The following is a 22,556-nucleotide window of genomic DNA, read 5'->3' as shown; positions in this document are numbered from 1 at the left end:
TGTTAGTGGAAGAATCCGTTTTTCAAGCATCCCTGGGGCCAGAGAGGATTCCAGAAAGAGAGGGGTCGGCGTGGGCACAGGGCCCCCCCATGGGCACAGCGGGGGGCAGCGGCAAGTCGCGGGGTGGGTTTGGAATGCAGTGGTGAGTGGTGTGTCCCGGTTGCCGTTTAAGAGAGATGGGCAGCCAAGGGGGCACATGGGGGGGGGCTGGCAAGAGAGGAGGGGGGAGGCACTTGCAGGCGGCAAGTGGGGCGCTATGAGGGATACGGGGGATGGGAGAGAAACCTGGGGGGAGGGGCATGGAGGGTCTCAGAGGCCCTTGGATGGATCCTGAGACCCCCACTGAGGCACGGGAGCCAGAGCAGGGGCCCCTGGGGGTGGGGAATCCTGTTCTGGGTCTGTGGGGTCCGAGAGGCCTCTGGGATCTGCCCACCCCCTGCCCCATGCTCTGGGCGTCCCCTCACTGCAGGAAGACACAGCCTGTGGGCTTGGGGGGACAGCAGAGGAGATGAGGCAGGGGCAGCCAGCGGCTGCAGACAGCCGCTCCCCCAGTTCCTCCTCCAGGGGCTGAGGCGGAGGGAGGCTGGAGGGAGTCTGGCCCCCTCTACGCTTCATCCTGCAGATAAGGAAACCGGAGATAGAAGCCGCTCTCTGTGCCAGTGGGGAGAGACGCTGGCTGCCGGGTTCCCGGAGCCCCAGCGTCGGAGTGGACGCAGCCACACGCGGATTTCTCACCTAGTGACGGGTCTGGGCCAGGTCCTCCACCTCCCCCAGGACCCACGCTGTCCCGGCAGCTGGTCGCCACGGTGAAGGCAAACCAAGCCCATAGAGGGTCCCATGGGAAATGCGACACCCAGGTCTGATGAGCTGTCTTCTATGTGCCCAGAAGGTCGGGGACAGGGAAGCTTTGGGGACTGCCCCCTCTGAGCTACAGCCCAGGTCACCCCTCCCAGAGCCACCTCGGGAGTGGACAGCGCACCCGGGGGTGCACCAGCATCATCCATGTGATCCAAACCCTCCCCGTGTAGCCACCTGACGGCCAAGGGCATCACGGGTGGGAGAAGTGTGGAGCTGGGGTCCAGCCGGGAGTTTGTGCCTGCGGAGGGCGCAGAGGAGGAGCACCTGGGGGGCCCAGGCCCAGCGCTGGGCTCCTCCACACCTGGCCTGGGTTTCTCCTGAATGCTTCCACCCTCAGCTCTCCGGGGAGTCGAGGGTGAGAGTGACTCTGATCTTAAACTCTGTCAACTCGTGTGTGCTGAGAGGAAAAGTGCCGTTTGCTTCCCGGGTGTTTTTATTGGAAAAGAGAAGTGCGAGGCCGGAGTGGTGCTGCCTTCAGGACGCGAGCCGCTGGAGCCGGCTGGAAACTTGGCAGTGGCATCGGGGCCGCTACTCCCGGCTGGAGAAGCACGGGGGCAATTAGCACGCAGCTGGGGCCCCCCAGGGCTGCTCAGCAACACATTTGTCCGGTGGAATTAACGCCACTGCCACCACTTCGTGCAGAGCCGGGCCACCTGGCTTTTAGAAAGACAAATGCGCTGCTTCCTGCACAAAGCGCTTTGAGCGTGTAACCCGGTCACCCGCTGCCCGACGCCTTCCGCCTCTCTTTGGTTCACCCTGTGTCCCTGCTGCCTGGCAGGGCGCCAGGAATGTGCTAGATGTTCAATTAAAGCTTGCAAAGGAGTGAACGGGGTCCCCCAGGCTCCCGGCTTTATGGGTTTGTCAGGCACAGTGGCGCCTCTTGCTCCAGTTCTCCATCCGGAAAAAGCCTCCTTTTCTCTCCTCCCCTCTCGCAGGGTCTTTCTCTGGGGTCTTGTGTCACCCCAGAGTGGGACACAGTGGCCCCTTCGCCTCTGTTGCTCCCAGCTCCCACTGGGGCATAGCGCCCGTGCGTCTCCACGACTCGCTGAAGGTTTGGGGACGTGGTGAGGAAGGACGATGACATTGCCCTAAAGTGAAAGAGCAGACACTGCGGCTGTGAAATTCCTTCTTCCAGGCCCACCTGGGGAAGGAAGCTGACAAGGTCTCACCTCACCCTCTCCACCTCCTCCCACCCCAGTCACCCCTGCTCCGCCCACCAGCTTCTGGACGTCCCCCACTTCCCCTCTCTGGCTGCCTGGCCCTCAAGCCCCGGCATGCACCTGCTCCTGTCTCACAGGAAGCAGACGGCTGCCTCCCCGCTTCCTGAATCAGACCTTCCCCCAGGCCATCTTCCTGTACCCAAAGCTCCTGCCAGCGCCACCCCACTAGGCCATCTGCGACACCACCTTCACCACCCAGAGCCCAAGACTCTTTGGGGTTGCTACTTCTCCTTGCACAAGGATTCTTGGGTGTGGCTCTTGCCCTGTAGGCTCAGTGGATGGGAGGTCTTGGGGCAGAAATTTATTCCCCAGGCAGGAGTCCCATCTCGGGAATGTGAATGGTGAGTTTTGTCTTCTGACCACACACTGAATCCTTGCAGAACCATCAGAGGCGCTCCCAGGCCTCTCGTGTTTTACAGATGGAGAAGGTGCCCGCGGTCACCAGGTCAGTGGGTGCTTCAACCGGGATCCCGAGGCAGCTCTGTGTGGGTCTGGGGTCCATGTTGGCGCCCACCCTCCCCCAGCACCAAACAAGAAAAAGACAGCAGCTGGGCCCTCCCAAGCAAACAGACTCTGGGGGGCGCCTACAGCGGCTGGGCTGGCCATGGCTCTGGGACAGGGAGAGGCGACAAAGCCCAAGGACTGGTCTCGCGGGCACTGGGAACTGGAGCCCACAATGGCAGGAAGCTGGAATCAGGCTCAGGGCTGGGATTCAAACCCGGACCTCGGACGTGGGATGCAGGCGTTTTAACCACGACTCCACAGCTCACCCCTAGTTCCAGACCCACGACCACTGCGCCTTGTTCTCAGGGACCCAGGGACTCCCAGCTTCGCACGAGGATACCTGGCCCTGGCTTGCAACTTCTGGAAGCCCTCTCTCCCCTTGCACTGGTACAAGCCATGCCTGCCTTCCTCCCTGGGCTGAGGGCTCCAGCTGTCTTCCACGTGACACCCAGCACTTAGCACCTGTGCCTAGCACCAAGCACATAGTAGGTGATTAGCAAACCCTTGCTGAGGGAATCAGTGCATTAACTCCCTGACAGCTGCCTTGGGGCAACCCACACAGCCATGTGAGGAAATTTTTCCTGGGCGGGAATTAGCCCATTCGGCAGATGGAGAAACTGAGGATAACAGAGGAGCAGCAACTAACCTGCAGAGACACAACTAGTGTGGAGAGGCCAAGGCTGAGATCCAGGCTCAATGGGCCAGTCATGGGCACTCAGCCTGCATCCTGGCCACCACCCCCACCCCAGCTTTGATAACCAGTCCAGGCAGGGTACCTCGTAACAGCCAGAGAGCCGCGCTGGCTATAGGTTGAACTAAGCAAAGCGTGCCCCGAACCACCCACCGTGTGCCTGGCCGCAGCAGACTCCTCTGTCCCGGCCATTCAGTCATGAGTTAACCACTGGTCATGGCCACCAGCGGATCCTGCAGCGCAGCCTGGGCCACCAGGAGGAGGGAAAGGAGGCACAGAGGGGGCTCCAGGCCACACCCGCACCCGCCCTGCTGCCCCACCAACAGGCGCTCAGCTGGGTTGGCTTGGTCTAGTTTTTTTGGGTTTTTCTCTGAACCTATCGCAGCTGCACAAATGATGCATACCTCCACCGGGTGCCTCCTTGCCCTGTACCCAGGCCTCCGACCATCCGCTCCTGGGGCTGGGGGCTGCTCCTCCCCTGGACTGACAGTGCCCAGCCCGAGCCGCCTTCACGGTGCCTCCGGGGTGTGGCTGTCACCTGCGGGGCAGTTGCCTGGTGTCCACTCATAGCAATGGTGACGCAGTACGGATGGGGCCGGCGGGCAGGTAGAGAACTGCTTTAGAGTCATAAAGAACAGGGAGTGAATAGAGTGGGACTGGCTGGGGGGTCACTGGGGTGGGGACAGGGTCCCTGGGAGGCTCTTAAGCACCCTGGTCATTTTATGGACGTTCAGAATTCTCCAGAATCAAATTTTTTAAAATACTTATTTGAGACAGAGAAACTGAGATTTTTCCACTCCCCAAATGCCCTCCACAGCCAGGGCTGGGCCAGGCTGAAGCCAGGAGCCATGAACTCCATCCTGCTCTCGTACGTGGGTAGCAGGGACCCAAGTACTTGAAGCACCCCTCGCTGGGCCCTGGAGCATGCATTAGCAGGGAGCTGGATTGGAAGCAGAGGCGGGACTCGAACCCAGGTCCTCTGGTGCCAAAGGCGGAGTCTTAACCACCGTGCGAAAGCCTACCCCATCCCTCTATGGAAAATGTTTAACAATTAAATCTCCTTCCCCAGCTAGCGATGCTCACGGTCATGGGGGCGGCGGGAAGCAGAGGTGGGGGTGACCTCCGTGGCCACAGACCTGCCCCGGGCTCTGGGCCCGCGTCGCTCACGCACCATCTGCTTGCTTGCCCCCAAGCCCCGCCTGGGTCTCTGCTTCCCGCAGGAAGCTTCGGTTCAGAGGCAGAGATCCCCAGACTTGAACCCAGACCTGTCAGAGGCCAGCGTCCGGGGTCGGTACCCCTGTGCCTCACCCCACGCCACGACGACACTGGCAGGGCTGCGACATCCCGGAGGGCCCCCGGAGTCGTCCTGGCCTCCTCCGAGCACAGAGGCACCCCGGGTGAGGCCTTCAGAGTCCGTCCACCTCGCGCAGAGGCTGTGGGTGACGGCGACGAGGGGGCGGCGCTGTCCGGGGCTGCTTGAAACCCGGCTGCCAGCGGCGAGAAGTCCGAGTGATCACGATGGTGTGTGTCCGGCAGGGGCCCGAGAGGACCCCGCTGAGATCACCCGAGTGCGTGTGGCTCCCCCCCATGCCCGGAGGGACACCGATGGACTTCCAGGGCTCAGCACAGGGACTGCGGGAGCTTCTGCAGCAGAGCCAGCCGCCCCCACGTGCCCAGGGCTGACCTCTGACCCAAGAGAGAAGACGAGGCCCCTGCAGGGGGGACTGGGGGGAGGCGGGGGAGGAAATGAAGGGGCTGCTTCCAGGGCGAGAGGTGTGTGCAGGTACCTGGTAGTCAGAGAGAGGAGACAGCCCCTGGACTGCAGAGCTGCCAGTCTGGTGGGGGAAGCACCATCACCCTCCTTGCTGAATGCATCCCGTGGGACTTCCAGAAGGGGTGGAACCCCCAGGAAATGAGCCACCAAAATGCAACATCTTTCGGGAATTGCGGCTGAAGCGGAAGGCGGCGGCTGCTCGCTGCCCTGGCACCAGGCTCTCCTTGGGGAGGGCTCCGTGTTGTTTTTGTTTGTTTGTTTGTTTGTTTGTTTGTTTGTTTTTCCAATTCCAAGGAGAACCACGGGGGCAGAAACGAAACCAGCTTCAGCGAAACCCAGGGAGCTCGGTCCGCCTCGCGGCAGGAGCTTGTCTCCGTCAAGTGTGGGCTTTGCTCTAAGTGTGAAGTTGAGGTGCGGGGCTGGCTTCGAGGCACAGTTAGGCCAATGCTTGCATCCCGTAAGAGCACCTGCACATGGGATGAGCCCAGCTGCTCCACTTCCAGTGCAGCTCCTGCTAATGCACCTGGGAAAGCAGCAGATGGCCCGAGTGCTTGGGCCCCTGCACCCACGTGGGAGACCCGGAGGAAGCTCCTGGCTCCTGGCTCCTGGCTTTGGCCCTGGCCCGGCCTCAGCCGTTGTGGCCATCTGAGGAGTGAACCAGCAGGTAGAAGACCTCTCTCTCTCTGTCTCTCCCTCTGTCTGTAATTCTGTCTTTCAAATAAATAAAATAAATCTCTTTTAAAAAGGAAAAATAAGTTTACTTTGATGCAAAAAATCTTGCAGCCTTGCATGGTTGTTCACAGCACAGATTTTCACAAACTCCCTGATGGCTCCACGGGTGTGCTGGGAAAATCTTCACTCCCTTCATCCACAGAACAGCTCCACGGGGAAGGAACTGTCACTCTCCCATTTTTCTGTATGCGGATAAAAGAAGGGGGAGGAGAGAGAGAGAGAGAGAGAGAGAGAGAGAGAGAGAGAGAGAGATGGTCTATCTGTTGATTCAATTCCCCAGATGACCGCAATAGCTCAGGGCTGGGCCAGGCCAAAGCCAGGAGCTAGGGGCTTCCTCCAGGTCTCCCATGTGGGTGCAGGGGCCCAAACACTTGGGCCATCTTCTACTGCTTTCCCAGGCCATAGCAGAGAGCTGGGTAGGAAGAGGAGCCACCGGGACTAGAACCGACACCCGTACAGGATGCCTGCGCTTCAGGCCAGGGCTTTAACCCGCTGCGCCACAGCGCCGGCCCCAAGTTGCATCTTAGTCCCTGTGCCAAACGCCCCCCCCCCCCCAGCTCACTTCCATTGGCCGAGACCGTGGTAATGGCTCAGCAAGGCCTCATCCAGAACCAAGGCCTGCAGCAGGCGACTGCAAGGCCAACACTTCCCCCCCCCCCGCCCCGCCCCCAACACCTCGCAGAGGAACCGTGTCAGTGCACCAGATACAAAAAAGCAAGCTCTGTACTTGGCCCTGCCACGCAGCCCACACCCCCACCCCCACCCCAGCAGCACCCCAGCGGGGGCGTGCAGCACGGCCGTGAACAGAGCGGAGCAGGTGTGGACTTCGGGAAGGAAGCACAGCGGACACACGGAAGAGGGGGCGTCCCAAGGAGGGAGCCAGGTATTGCGGCAAACACATTCCAGCAGAGAGGGGAGACGGGCTGCGTGTGACGCCGGCGTGCCGGTACACCTGTCGCGTGCATTGACTGACTTTTGAGGTGCAGGTGATGGGGCTCATGCGGACGGGTGAATTCGGGGCTGGGCGGGAGCCGGGTCACTCCAGCCGGGTCTGCACCTGCTCGCACCTCTGCGTCGGTTGCTTGAACCAACCTGCCTGGGAATGTTTACACCTCGGAAACTGGCAGGCACTAGGCAGCAGGACTTTTTTTTTTTTCAGGGAGCCAATGACCATCATCTGCTGGTTATACTTGCAGAACAACCCCAGGTAGATTTTATGGGAGGGTGTGTGTGTGCAACGCATGTATACTAGAGAAGTTACCTATGCAGGGAGATGCTGTGTAAAGAGCAAACACAAATGTACATATATGTATGTATGTATCAAACTTCTGTTCGACTGGAACTTGTGAAATGACTGCTATTCACCTGCCTGTGACCTGCCAACAGCACCTCAGGGGCAGGCGACTGTTGGGACCCGCGCACCACCCTGCAGGGTCCGAGTGTGGGGCCCGGCTCCACTCCTGACTCCAGTCTCCTGGGAGGCAGCAGTGATGGCCGACGTGCCTGGGTCCCTGCCACTCAAGCGGGAGACCCGGATGGTTTCCACCTGGCCCAGCCCTGGCTGTTATAGGCTTTGTGGGAGTGAACCAACAGATTGCAATGTGTTCTCTCGCTCTCTCTTGCTCTTGCTCTCGCTCTCTCGCTCTCTCGCATGAAAATTGGGGGGAGGGCAGTGCAGGATGAAGGAGGAGACAGCAGCCCGCGCTCCAGGAACAACCGCCCTGTGTACCAGCTGTGCTGCTCCGGGCAAATGCCTTGCCCTCTCTGAGACTCGTTTTCCCTGCTGAGAAGGTGAGGGCACTGAGGTTGCCCCAAGGAAGCCCCTTGGGCCTGCACACCACTGTGGGGGAAGGGGGGGCTGTGCACCTGTGTGGTCCCGCAGGGTGGAGTCCACCTGCAGAGACAGACTCTTCCTGGTCCCCACCCCTTCCTCACGTCTCCCAGCTGAAGGGTGATGAGACGCCAGCCAACAGCCGTCTCAGCCCTGACGCCGCGCTGAGGCTGTGGGGGGAACCGCCCCTGGTCATCAGTCAGCAGAGCCATGACCAGCTCCTGTCCCCCCAAGAGGGCGCCGTGGGTTCCCTGGTCACTCATCGCCTTCCCCTCCCGCAGGGTGGACGGAGCCCTTGACCCCGGATGGCGCTCAGCTCCAGGTGCAGCTGGGTGTCCCTGGGTCCGCCCACACCCCCTCTGAGCCTCGGCTTCTCTTCCACATCCATATCCCAAAAACATTTTTTTTAAACTCACTGGAAAACCTGCCAGCCGAAGGAAGCTGCCCGTGAGCAGGAGCAGCCCCTGGGAGAAGGATCGCAGCCCTGCCCTGCCCGGACGTCGGCCCCCAGCGCGCTCCCTGGGCGGCAGGGTGAGGAGCAAACACACACCCGGCTGCACGACCCGCGCGCTGTGACCCTGGGCGAGCCTCTCGCAATCGACTCCCTCATCAGCGGAGGGGGGCAGCACCTGCCCTCGGCTCGGGGTCCTTGTGAGGATTCCAGACAAAACCGCTACACATCCGCCTGCTGGGGCACTGGCTACATGTGAGCTCTGCGCCAGGAACTTGTTTGTCTTTTAATTGCTTTTTATCTATTTGAAAGGCAGAGAGAGACAGACAGACAGCATACATCCACTGACTCACTCTCCAAATGCCCACAACAGCTGGGGACGGGCCAGGGCCGAGGCTGAAGCCGGGACCCAGGAACTCCATTCAAGTCGCTCATGTGGGCGGAAGGATCCCGGGGACTTGGCCATTCACTGCTGCCTCCTCGGGTCTACACTGGTCAGAAGCCTAAGTCAGTGCTGGCATCGCCACTGGCACCCAGGCACTCCCCCCCCCCTCGTGAGCCGCAAGTATCTTAACCAATAGGCTGCATGCACACTGGCTCCCTGTGCAACGAACTTGATACATCATTTCACTTCTCCTTGCCACAAAACTGTAGAGCAGATTCTATTACTCTGCCCATTTTACAGGGGGGAAAGCTGAGCCCAGAGAGATAAAGTGACTTGCCCAAGGCACACAGCTGGCATGTGGCAAAATCAGGATTTTAACCCAGGCATTGTGGTTCCAGAATCCGTGTGCTCGCCCCACCCTGCCCTGCCATTAGCACGTGTGAGCCCGGCAGGTGACGGTGCACAGTGGGTGCTCTGTGCGTGTCGGTTCCTGGGGCCATTAACGTTCATTCTTTATTTCCCAGGCGTAAAGAACCTTCCAGCTGGGGACACTTCCTCCAGGACTCAGCCTCGAGGCTCTGCACCAAGGCCAGGAAAGGAAAGGAGGGCGCCCGCGGCTTTGAAAGCAGACCAAAGGTGCGATGGAAAGCGGCTTCCGGCCGCCCTCTAACTGCGTCCGTGCACCTGCACCTGTGCCCCGGCGAAGGAAGCTGAGGGGAGGCAGTGTCAGGGAGGCCTGGTGTGCACAGCCTCAGCCTGGCCTCCTGGGCTCCCACCACAGAGGAAGGCGAGGACAGAGGGCTCGCAAGTCCATTTCTCCCGACTCCCCCGTTTGAGGGCAGTCGGGAGAAAGAAGGAGTGTGGACCCCAGCTTGAGAGAGACTGAGAATTCAACGCAGCTTCTCCGCCGGCCAGGATGCCAGCTGGGTGGCGTCGGACAGGTGAGCTAACCTCTCTGGGCCCGACTTTGACACCAGAAAGGGGGGATGTTAGCGCCACCCTTGCAAGGCTGTGATGCAGGAATATGCCTGGCACCTAGCAGATGCTGCGCGCAGGAGCTGTCAACCTGCATTATTTTCCTTAAGCAAACCGCAGTCTCTGAGCCAATTTTACGCAGCCTGTTTCAAATGCGGCGACTGCGGGCCAAAATCCGGCTGGCTGGTTGCAATATACCCAGGGGTTTGAAGTCAACCCATGGCTTTCGGGGAAAGTCGGTTGGGTTTCGCTGCTGGTTATTTGCGAAGCAGCTGGCCACCGCAGCCCAGCCCAGCTGGACGGTTCTTTAAAGACCCAGGGTCTAGATGGAAGGGTGCCGGCTGCGCTCAGGGCAGCTGGCCGGTGTTTGCACATCTGCAGAGCAGCCAGGTGCGGGCGGAATGGGAGCTCTTCCTCTTCCAAGCAAAGGCCTGGCGTAAGCTCTCGGCCCCAGAGCCGGCCAGGGCAGCACTCACCCCACACGCATGGGGGCAGGGCAGCTGCCGCCCGCCTGGGGAGCCTGCGCTGCGCCCAGCCCGCCTTTCAAAGAGCCAGCCGCCAATCAAGCTGCCACCTGCCCGCCGAACGTTCCAGGGGAGGCGATCGGGGCCGGGATGCTGCGAACTCTGGAACCGATATGGCACTCGTCCCTCAGAGGTAGGCCAGGGTCGCGAGCCTGGGGCACAGCCAGAGTGGGGCCGATCCTCTGTCCCCAGCGGAATTCAATCCTGCCTGGGTGAGCCTCGATTTCTGGCCCTCGGCTGAATACGAGGATGGAGCCAGGGCACCCAGAGAGGACAGGAAGGCGGCCAGCACGCGCGGAGCTCTGACGGAGGGGAGACGGATGCGGCTGGCCAAGGGACAGAGCAGGAAGCCCAGGACGCCTGTGTCAGCCTTCTTCCCACCTCTGCTGTGTCCCACTGGGTGCTCTGATTGCCCTCTCTGGGCCTCTTGGGCCCCATCTGAGAAACTGGGACAGCAGACCCGACCGTGAGCTGTGTGAGGGTGCCGACCGGGCTCTGCTGGCTGCTGGATCCACAGCCCTTGGCTCCGCACCTGGCGCAGCGCAGGCCCCTGTAAATAATGACTGAATGACATTGCCTCTCTTGCCATCCCTTCTCCATATAATTTTCCCAAAGGCAAGCTTTTGATTAGAGACGCGCTCTGTGTCATTACGGAGGGTTCCTGGTGCAGGAAGCAGCCCGTATGTATCTGATTTTAAAAAGCATTGATCCCCAGCCCGATGTGATCCTAATGAGGCAGAGACAGGGAGCAGCCCGGCTCCCTGCACATCTCCCTCTGCAATCGCTCTCCCACCCCTGCCGCCGCGGCCGTGGGGCTGACAGCTCCCGCGGGGGCCGGCACCGCACGCCTGCCTGCCTACAGCACTGGGCAGGACACGGGAGAGGCTGGGGCTGGGCAGGGTCTGGGGTGAACCCCACCTACAGGGGCAGCCGCTGTCATCTCCCACCCACCATTGCCGCACAGCCGGGGTGGCCAGCACGGACCTGTTTTTTAAAAGATGCAAATCTAGATCTTTATGTGAAATCTCCTGATTTTTGAACATTTCAGCTAATTCGACAGTTGACAAATGCGTGCATTTGGTACAGCATTTGAGAGGCCGCCCTCTGAAATCCGAGTGCCTGGGTTCAATTCCCGGCTGTGCCTGCAATGGCAGCTTCCTGCTAATGCACACCTGGGAGGCGGCAGGTGAGGGTCAGGTGGCTGAGTCCCTGCCACTCAGGTGAGAGACCCGGATGGAATTCTTAGTGCCTGGGTTCAGCCTGGCCTCAGCCTGGCCTAGTCGTGGCGATGGTGGGCATTTGGGGAGTGAAGCAGAAGATGAAAGACCTCTCTCTCTCTCTGTCTCTCCACTTTCAAATAAAATGAAAATTAATGATTTGCTTAATTAAAAGAATTCCTAGGTGAGGCAAACAGAACTTCTGCAGGCAGGATTAGCCCCGCCCCCACCCCCCCACCCCGGCCTGACAAGGAGGCGGTGCCTGGGAATCTATGCAAAGGGAGGAGACTCAGCCCTTGGCCTAGGACACCTGCAGGTCTGATACGGGGTCACAGCTTCTGCCCTGAGAATCCTCCAGTTCTGATGGAGAGGAAGAAAGAAACGCGCATTCCACAGAGTTCTGGAGCCACACAGAAACCTGTGTTGTAGACTGAGCTCGGGCCCAGACTGGGGTGATGAGGGAGACACCCCTGACGCCCGGCCAGAGACTCCGGCAGACAGGGCAAGACACACGCTAACGGGCAGGGGGCCCAGCCAACACGGAGACCCAGAGTGGGCAGAGCCCGCAGCCGGAGGGAAGCAGGGACTCCTGGTGGCTGAGCAGAGACGTGGCCTGGGCGTGTCTGAGCCAAGGGCTCCTGGGGACATCCTGGGCCCACTGTCCCAGCATACAGATGGGAAGACAGAGGCTGGGGGAGGATAGGCAAGTGCCCCGGGCCAGGCAGTGGTGGGGATGCAGGTGCAGGGATGAGTTGGGAAGAGGGTGTGGAGCCCGCCTGCAGGATGCTGGGTGAGGGAGAAGGGGCTCTGGCCTGTGACGCCCCCGCCCCTCCCTACCCTGCAAGCCGGAGTCAGGTGCAGGGCGCCATCTCCAGCCCAAGTCTGCCCTTTGAATTAAACTTGAGACTCTGCAGATTAATGGCTCCATCCATCTTCCACCCCCAGGCTCCACAGGTCTGGCAGGAAGAGAGCAGGGGGCCAGCGGGGGCCGGGGCCTGCGAGGGAGCTGATGTCCAGAGACACAGGGCCCGGCCCAAAGGACTCTGAGCCCAGTGTAGCTGGCAGAGGAGTGCTTCGAGCCATTCCAACAGCGGCCAGGTGCCAGGCCCAGGGCCCAACCCCTGTGAGACCCCGACCCATGCAGAGGAGGCAACAGGCCCTTGCCCCAGGCCACCCGGCCAGAAATGGCGGCTCTGGGATTCTGAGCCCTCAGAAGGAAGCCAGGCAACATCACGCCCTGGCTGGACCCTGTCTGCAGCCCTTCTCTGTCTCTCCTGCCGTCTCTGCCCCCTGCCCTCATGGCCTGGGGGGTCCAAGGTCAAGGTTTGGTTCCTTCCAAGGTCCTGGAGGGAGGGGTCCATGCCAGGCCTGCTATGGTCAGGATGAGGTCTCAGCTCCCTCCTTTTTTTTTTTTTTTTAATTTGTTTTATTTATTTGAAAGGCAGAGTTACAGAGAGAGGTAGAGACAGAGAGAGAGGTCTTCCATCCGCTGGGTCACTCCCCAGATGGCCACAACGGCCAGAGCTGAACCGATCTGAAACCAGGAGCCAGGAGCTTCTCCCAGGTCTCCCATGTGGGTGCAGGGGCCCAAAGACTTGGGCCATCCTCCACTGCTTTCCCAGGTCACAGCAGAGAGCTGGATTGGAAGAGGAGCAGCCAGGTCTTGAACCGGCACCCATATGGGATGCCAGCCCCCTCAGCTCTCTCCTAAGGGTGCAGGTGTTTCCATTTCCTGCGCAATGGAAACTTCCAGGAGGTGGGTATGGTGGAAGGTGGTCGGGTCCCCCTCAGACCAGGTTAATGCTGGTCAGGTGGATGAGTCTCAGGAGGCTGGGTTGTTAGGAGGTGAGGTCACCGCGCACTTGACCCCTTGTGCAAGCAGCCAGTCCCCTGTGTGTCTCCAGCGCGCTGTGACCCAGCCGAGAGGGCCCTCGCCGGGGGCTGAGCAGCTGGGGCCGCCCGATCTTGGACTTCCGGCCTCCAGCACCTCGAGTGGAACGAACGCCTCTCCTTCGTAAAGCGCCCAGCCCCAGGGCTCAGGGAAGATGGAAATTGGCCTCGACCTTGGCCATGGTGGCGCATCAGCTCCCCACCTGCCCTGCACGTCTGCCTCTGAGCCCTACCCTGCCCCAGGGTGACCTCATCTCTCCCAACCACTGATTTCCCCGGGCAGGGGACACAAGCCAGCCCACAGTGAGGTCCAGCCTGCATTCCCGCCACCCGCATCCCTGCTGCCCGCTTCGCTGGACCTCTGGGCTCAGCTGCCCCGAGCTGAGGCTCCTTCCCAGGCTCCCTGGGGTGACAAGGTGCCCTGGGCCCGTGGCGCGAGCCTGTGTCCCTCAGGCTCCAAGGCCCCCAGCAGGAGTCTGGCCCCTCCTGTTGCTTCTGACCAGGCCCTAGAACCATGCAGAGGCCGATCGCTGAGGCCAGAAGGGGCGGGCTGCCCGGGGTCCAGGCGGAGTCTCCTAACAACGCCTGGAGCGGCACTGGCGGTGCGGGTCAGGTGCACAGCCCCCAGGAGAAGGGTGAGGGGGGCCAGGATGCAAAACAACCAACGCCCACCTTGGAGACAATGGGACCTTTTAGGGGTCGGTGTTGCAGCATAGCCGGTAAAGCCGCTGCCTGCAGTGCTGGCATCCCATATGGGCGCTGGTTCAAGTCCCGGCTGCTCCACTTCCGATCCATCTCCCTACTATGGCCTGGGAAAGCTGTGGAGGATAGCCCAAGTCCTGGGGCCCCTGCCACCCACTTGGGAAACCCGGAAGAAGCTCCTGGCTCCTGGCTTCAGCCTGGCCCAGCCCAGGCAGCTGTGACCATTTGGGGAGTAAAACAGTGGATGGAAGCTCAATCTCTCTGTCTCTCTCCCTCTGTAACTCTGACTTTCAAAAGAAATAAGTCTTGAGAGAGAGACAGGAACTTTCAGCCTACGTGGCTCTGGTCGGGGCAGGAGGTGTGCACAGCTCCGAGCCAAGCTCCCAGGGCCAGCAGCGCGCCCCGGCGGGACGGAGCCCACCGCCCCCAGGTCTCCTGTGTTGCCTTCCCATGCAGAGTACGACGTGCTCCAAGCCTGCCCCGCGCTGATGAGGACAGATAATATTTAAAGGCACTTATTAAAGACGCTCAGAAGGCCCTCCGAATGTCAAACAGCTGTGAGCAACCCTAATTTGATGATCTACGTGTTAATGAATCCCAGACATGCAGATTAAATTCTCTTTAAATTGCACGTGGTTTTAAAATGTATTTCTCTCCAGCTTGTCTGGCTGGGAGCAAGGTTAGCGAAACACCTGTGAGACTGGTCCGCAGACGCAGGCACGCGGCGGGAGCTGCCGAGGCCCCCGGCTCGGGACCCGCGGAGCTGGCCAGCTGGATAAAGAGAAAGACACGTGGAAAGACAGAGGACACACCGGCAACCACATAGGCTGGCTTGCCGCGAGGGCAGCTTGCTGTGGGCGCTTCTTTCGCTTTCTTTCTTTTGCTAGGCCCCTACTAGTGCCAGGCTCTGCCCTGGGCCGTGGGTACACAGCAGTGAACACAGAAGCCACAGCCCCTGCCCTTCGGCTCCGGAGACCGGGGGCTAACCACAGTCCTGCCACAGGGTAGTAAGTCTGCCAAAGGAAGAACAGAGGGAGGGGCCAGCGCTGTGGCGCAGCCTGTTGAGCAAACCCCTGCAGCGCCTGCATCCCATATGGCACCAGCTCAAGTCCCGGCTGCTCCACTTCCCAGCCACCTTCCTGCTGATAGCCTGGGAAAACAGCAGAAGTTGGCCGAAGTCCTCGGGCCCCTGCACCTGTGTGGGAGACCTGGAAGAAGCTCCTGGCTCCTGGCTTCGGAACGGCGCAGTTCCAGCCATTGCGGTCATCTGGGGGGTGAACCATCGGATGGAAGACCTCTCCCTCTCTCTCCCTCTCTCTCTCTGTAACTCTGCCTCTCAAGTAAATGAATAAATCTTTAAAGAGAGAGAGAGAGAGAAGGAGGGAGGGAGGGAGGGAGGGAGGGAACCGGGGTTCTGGCTGTGGTGCAGTGAGTTAAGGCACCGCCAGCATCCCATATGAGCACCAGTTCAAGTCCTGGCTCATCTGCTTCCGATCCAGCTCCCCGCTAATCACCCAGGAAAGCGGCAGCGGACGTCCCGAGTGCTTGGACCCCTGCACCCATTGCAGCCATCGAGGGAGTGAACCAGTGGATAAGAATCTCTCTCTCTTTCTCTCTCTCTCTCTCTCTTTCTCCGCCTTCCACGTAAATGGAAGGAAGGAAGGCGGAGACAGAGCAGAGCCGTGAGACAACGGGAAATGGGTTGGGGGTGACTGGAGAAAGGAGGCTGGCCGAGAAAAGGGAGGATGCAGAGAGAGGCCGGGCAGAACAGCACGTGCAGAGGCCGTGCGGTCCAGCAGGCCTGGGGCGCCCAGGGCTGGGGCAGCACGAGGCTGACCATCCACAGAGGATCTGCTAGGGAGAATCATTCTGAATAGCAAAATGGAAACATCTGCGAAGCACAGGGCCAGGAGGGCCCGGCAAGAAGCAGAGGGGAGCTCCCAGCCCCAGCCGGCACTGAGGCAGGTGCGTGGCGGCCTGGCCACACCCTGCTCCCGGCTCCCAGGAGAAAAGTCCTCACGTCCCACTCGGGACATCCGTGTCCCTGCCGGCCGAGGGGCAGGAGGGCCGGCTGAGGACGGAGAAGGTCTCCCTGGAGCCCTGACACCCCGCTGTGACGGCCGCTGCAGCTGCTCAGCCCCCCGCCAGGATCTTCCGGGTCAAGGTCAAGCGATGTGCAGGTGACAGCACTGCTTAACGCAGAGAGCGCTGAGCCTCAGGCAGCAGAGGAGGGAAGGAACAAGAACGAGGGAGGCCCTGGGGTGCTCTGAGCGCCGCACTGGGCCAGCAGGAGGCGCCCTCCCAGACAGAGGTTTCCTCTCCCCTCCCCCCCCCCATCACCAGGGAGGGCCCCTGCACCCCCAGCCCGTCTCCCACCACGGCGGGCTCCGGCCCCTTCTATCACTGTCACGGCCAGCGAGTGGGCAGGGACGGGCCCAGCGGGGCCCGGGCAGTGGTGACAGCTGTGCCCGAGGGACGATAACTGTCCCTGTCACCCCCCTGTCCCCCACCCCACCCCACCAGCTGCTTGCGTTTCTCTCTGGACCTTGAGAGACCAGAGAGACCGCCACAGCCTGTGCGTCCTGAGGCGGCAGGCAGGGCCGGGGTGGGAGGAGGAGGCTCGGAGGGGGGTGCCTGGGGTGCAGGACAGGCACCCCGGGCGCCCAGTCCCGGGGCTTGAGGACACGCTCTGTCATCTACTGGCCCTGTGAGCTCAGGGCCGGCCCACTGGGCTCAGCCCGGCCCCTGTGGAGGGAGGCGTGAGCTGGCACCAGACACAGACGGTCCTCACACCCCATCTGATGCACTGACGCCCCTGGTGCGCCCCCCGGCCCCAGGGGTCTCCAGCCTGTGTGAACAGACAAGCCCCACCTCTGTTCTGAGCCTCAAACTTCTCCTCTGTCCAAGGGGACAGCCACGCCCCATTACTGGGCACTGGCGCTGAGACGGACAGAGGGCTGACACCTGTCAGCGGCCTCTGGCCTGTAATAGGTATTGGCAAAGGCAGCGATCGTCACGGGGGGGTGGGGGGGGCGCGGCGGCTATCGTGGGACTGGAGGGGGCAGGGAAGCCCCAGGTCTGTGATTTAAGGAGCCAGCCAGGAGGTCTCTGGAGCCCCGCGCTGCCTCTCTGTGAGCCTCGCAGGACACTGCCCCACTATTTATTAAGCACCTGCTGGATGCCCAGCACTGTGTGCGCTGAGTCTTTGCTCTGTGCTCAAGTGAGAGACGGGTGAAGTGGCAGAGTCCCCACCCAAACCAGACTGGGGTGATTACAAAGCCGACCCTTCACCACTGGGCCTTGCTGCCCCCTGCCCCCTTACATTCCCCCAACCGATTTGTCCAGGCGCCTCCCCTGGGTGCCCCCACCCCTGCCACGTTGCTTGGACCAGAGCCCTTTCCCCAGCCCCAGCCCGAGAGCGACCTGCCCAGGCCAGGCACCGGCTCAGCCTCTGCTGGGCTGACAGGCGAGCGGGCCCAGCCACCTGCTGCCCCCCGGCCTGGGGACAGAGGAGCTGGGATGTGAGGAAAGACCTCCTCACTCGTACATTCCCCCTTGCCCCCCGCTCTCCTCCCAGCCCCACACGCGGTCCGTCTCCACCCCCCCGGCAGCCAATTCCATGGGGGCGGGAGCACAGCCCCCCCACACACACACACAGGTCTGCATCTGCCTGGAGCCAACACGAGGATTCTCCACCCAGGAGGGCGGAGGTCACTCCCAGTGACAGGAGAGGAGTCAAAGCTCAGGGGAAGAACCTCGAGCCCCCGACCCCGCACCTGCTGCTCCCTGCGCGGCTCCCTCTCTGCTGGCTGCCCCTCGGGAGCCTCACTGGAGAGGGGAGGCCGAAACTAGAGCATGCAAATGAGATGCAAATGACGATGCAAATACCAGTGGCTTACACAATGGCCTGGCCCTTGGGAGAGCCCCCTGGGCGACACAGCTGCACACTGGGGGTGGGGACGGGAGGGCCCCAGGCCCTGATACCAGCCACAGGGCCTCTGAGGTCCTTGGGGAGGCGCTCACTGCCCTGTGGACCAGGTCCCTGGGTCTGGCAGAGAAAACAACCAAAGGACTGAGGACAACGTGGGGCAGCGCTGAGACGAGACCCCCACCCCCCACCGCGGGGGTGAGGATCTGCGTTCTCCACCCAGCACCGAGTTTCACGCACATAACTGCAAGCAGAGGGATTGCCGTGCCCATTCTACAGAGGAGAAAACAGGCTCAGCAAGGTGAGCTAGCTTGCTACAGCCAGGGCAAGGGACCAGGCCGGAGGTGCCTGCCCCCAACACTGCCCAGCTGCCCTCTGGGCCACGCCCCTTCATCTTGTCCTCCTCACCCTGCGCCCCACCTGGCAGTGCCCCCTCGGCCCTCCCTCCATTGCTAGACCTCCTCCTCCAGGGAGCCCTCCCTGACTTCCCTCTCCTGGAGGGGGCCTGCAGCGGGGCGATGCTGTGTCCACATCTGGGGCTCCACTTCCTCAGTATTTCCTGCCGACACGTGCCCCCCCTCTCCTCAGCCCCCCTAATCCAAGCCACCCCCACCAGGCAGGGCTGACGGCTGGAGCACGCACACCCCCGAGAGCACCAGAGACCCAGATGGCGCTCCAGCTCCTGGCCCGGTCCTGGCCCGGTCCTGGCTGTTGTGGGCATTTGGGGAAGTGGACAAGTGGATGGGAGGTCTCTCTGCCTGGCCGCTCTGTTGCTTTGCTTTCAAATAAGAGGAACTTAAAGAAATTGTAAAAACTTGTTAAAAGGAACCCGCAAGGTGCCCAGTACCTAGATCAGTGCCGGTCAGTGTCGCCTGGCTGGGCTGTGAGGGAGGAGAGGACCCGGTCACTGCCCAGGACACCCCACACACACACACACAGAACCACAGAGAAGCACAAGGCCGTGGGACAAGCACCACAGGACAGAAGTGCAGGGGCCTCACGGCGGGGGGCCCAGCCCCACCCAGGGTGGCTCCAGCAAACCCCAAGCCCACCCAGCGGGCTCGGAGCACCCAGGATTTTCTGTTCTTTAAAAACAAAGGTTTTTCTGAAAGCTGAAGCCAGGACGAGGGCAAGGGTGGCCAGGCCCCTCCCTGCCTGTGCCCCCCCCCCCACAACACACCAGGGTCTCCTCCCAGAGGGGAGGGGTCTCCTGGGGGCCAAGAAGGGGAAGTGAGCCCCCCGCTGACACCCAGGGCCCCTCCTGGAGGCAGCACGGGGGCCTGGAGCCCCAGCCTGGCTGGTGCCGGAGGGGCTCAGTCCTCGGGGGCAGTCGCTGGGCGAGAGGGAGCTGCCGGCCTGAGTGCAGTCGGAAGCTAACGCAGGGGCTGGCGCTGCAGCGCAGTGGGTTAATCCTCCACCTGCGGTGCCCGCATCCCACACGGGTGCCGGTTCGAGTCCCAGCTGCTCCTCTTCCGATCCAGCTCTCTGCTGTGGCCTGGGAGTAGAAGATGACCCAAGTCTTTGGGCCCCTGCACCTGCGTGGGAGACCTGGAAGAAGCTCCTGGCTCCTGGCTTTGGATCAGCGCAGCTCCGGCCGTTGCAGCCATTTTGGGAGTGAACCGGCAGATGGAAAATCTCTCTGTCTCTCTGTACTCAGCCGCTCAAATAAATAAATAAAATATTTAAAGAAGCAGCAGCTAATGCAGCCTGTGCCCTCTTGCACCAGTAGGGAAACTGCGCCCTAGAGACAGGGCTGGCATCGTGGCCTCCTGACCGACCTCTGAACTCCCCTACCGGGGACTCCCATACCGGGGCAGACGCGGCACCAAGCCCTGCACGTGCCGGCTGGGAGGGCGACATCTGGCCGCTTCCCGGCCAGCTAAGCCCAGGCCTTGCCTCTGCTGCCCCCTGGTGGTCACTGGCTCCAGCTCCAGCTCCAGCGCCCTGCCCGGGTTGCCTGCGGGTTCCAACATGCAGAATATGCAGGACAGAGACCAAGGAGCCGCCATAAACACGGACAGAGGCTTGGCCCCTACCCCGAAACCCACCACCCACATGGACCCGGGACAGACCAGGGGAGGAAGCCAAAGCAGGCAGTGTGGGAGGCGGGAGAGTGCCAGACCCAGCCGGGATTGACCATACAATCCTGGGCTGCACCTGCCCCCGTCAGAGCTGTGCCCGCTTCCCCCTGTCACATCTGGCCTGTGCCCACTTCTGCTCTGACCCACAGAGGGTGGCAGAAGGAATGCTGTGTGACCTCCAAGGCTGGCCCCTAGGAGACTGCGGATTTTGCCTCTGAGAACACCCGCTCACCTGGGAAAGTTGCCACATAGAGGAAAACCACAGTGCCCTGAGACTAAGCCCACAGCCAAAACCCAGCCCCGACCAAGGGAGCGGAGCCGCCTCCTTGGACGTTCCAGCCCCAGCTTAGCTTCCACACAACGGCAGCCCCAACCGATAGCAAGTGGGGCCGCAGAGCCACTGGGCTGAGCCAGTGTCACAGGAGGGCGGAAACGTTGGTGGCTCGAGGCCACTGGGTTTCAGGTGGCTTCTTACACAGAAATGCTAAGCAAGGCAGGGCTGTGCATCCCAGGGCTGGTCACTTAGCCTCTCTGAGCCTCGGTTCCCTGCATGGGAAAGAGTGCCCGGAGGAGAGCAGTGGTAGGGACCGAGTGGGGGATTGTGTGAATCCCTGACCACCTGTGGCTACTAATGTGTGTCATGGCCTGGGCACTCCCACGGCACCAGGCAGTGCTCAGTGCACCACATACGTCATTTTGTTAAACCACACGGCAGGGACTCAGCTTTGCAGTAGGGGAAGGAGCTTCCCCAGCCAGATGCTCTCAATTCACAATAAGGACACCGAGTTGTGTAGACAGGAAGTCACTTCCTGGTCATTTAGATGGTGAAAGAGCCAGTATGCAAATCCACAGAAGCACAAAGTGGAAGACGACTCCATATCATCATGGCCACCACCCTCATCACTGTCACTACCACCATCATCATCCTCACCATCGTCGTCGTCTTCATCAACTCCATCACCACCACCACCATCACCATCACCATCACCATCATCACCATCATCACCACCACCATCACCATCATCACCATCATCACCATCATCACCATCACCACCATCACCAGCAACATTATACCATGTGACCACAGACAACGGGGAGCCTTGGGAAGCGGGTGACCCTCAGCAGGGTAATGGGGGCACAGAGTGTCTCTGGTCCCTCTCTGGTTCCCTCCATGAGGGCCAGTGCATGGAGGGGCTGTCACCCCACGCAGACTGCCCCTCTGCACGCAGCCCCCTGCACACACCGAGGACAGAGCCGGCTGTCTCCCATCCCAGGCTGCCTGCCACGCCCCTGAGCTACCCAGAGCCCACAGGGCTCAGAAAGGTGTCCTCGGCCCCTTGCCCACACCTGCCAAAGACCAGGCCACCCTTGGCCACAGCCTGCAGCCTCCGATTACTGGTCTTTCCCTGTCACTTCCTGAGCCCCCACCCGGGAGTATGCCCCGCGCTGGCTCCCGCACCCACGAGCACCGAGGTGAGAACACGCTTTGGGGTCAGACAGGTCCCTATAATTCCTGGCAGCGGGATGGTGGGGTGTCACTTAGCTTTTCTGTGCCCCCAGATAGCAGACAGCTCAGCGGGTGTGTCGCCAGACATGCCCAGACCTTCTCCGCTTCCTGGGCGTGGGAGGCCACAGCTGGCGATAGGCTGCGCCCAATCTGATCCTTCGGTCACAAAAGCACCGCCCAGATGCCTCAGGCCCCGCCTTCCTCTCCGATCCCAGCTCTGAGCCACTGCCAGGCAGCAGAGAAGGGGTGGGTGGGGCTGCCAGTCACAGTCCACTGCCGGGGCCTCGTCTGTCTGATGGCCCCTCCGAGGGCCACATAAAGGACCCAGGACACGGCCACCAATGACACACGCTTCAGAGACCCAGGGTCCACGGCCTCGCTCAGCTCCACCGCATGCCGTCTCTCAACAGTGCCCCGGGCACCACTCGGGCCCTTCCCATGCATGCGTCTAGCACCATTTATTAAGCGCCTACTGCATGCACTTTTCTGAGCATGTGAGAGACAGCAGGGACAAGAGCAAAGGTCCCTGCCCGTGCAGAGGGGATGGTGCAGCAGAGAGAGGAGGGAGAAGACCACCACCCCATCATCGTGGTCAGCAAAGCCTCGAAGGTGGTCGGTGCCGTGGGACCAAGGAAACCCGGACAGGAAAATGGATTCATACGGCGAGGAGAGTCTCCAGTTGTTTTAATTTATTTATCTGTGAGGCAGAGAGAGAGAGAGAGAGAGAGAGAGAGCGAGCTCCCATCAGCTTGTTTATTCCTCAAATCCCTACAACAGCCCAAACTGGACCGGGCTGGAGCCAGGAGTCAGGAACTCCATCCGGGTCTCCTGGCTGCGTGGCAAGGACTCACACACTTGAGCCATCGCCTGCTGCCTCCCAGGCAGCTGGACTTAGAGGTTGGAGCCAAGTATCTAACCCAGGTACTCCCATATGGGGCGCAGGTGTCTCAACCGCTAGGTCCAGTGCCTGCTCCAAGAATTTCAGTTTTTAATGAGATGGTTAGGGTGAGACTCACTGAAAGGTGACGTTTAAGCCACGACTTGAAGGAGGTAAGGGGATGAGCTGAGATGTGTGGGGCAGGCATGGCTTATGCAAAGGCCCTGTGGCAGGAAGCGGCTGCCGTGAGCCGGGCAGCAGGAAGGCCAGAGCGCCTGGAGCGGCGAGCTGTGGTGGGACACAGGGAGCTGCACGGACTCTGGCTTTCTCCTGGGACCACTGCAGGGGGTGGAGCCGAGGCATCGCACAGTATGACTCGCGTTCCAAAAGGCTCCCTCTGTCTGCTCTG

This window comes from Oryctolagus cuniculus, chromosome 7, assembly GCF_964237555.1.
Source record: "Oryctolagus cuniculus chromosome 7, mOryCun1.1, whole genome shotgun sequence".
Lineage (NCBI taxonomy): Eukaryota > Metazoa > Chordata > Mammalia > Lagomorpha > Leporidae > Oryctolagus > Oryctolagus cuniculus.
The sequence above is the reverse complement of the archived record's forward strand: the minus strand, read 5'-3'. Positions refer to the sequence as shown.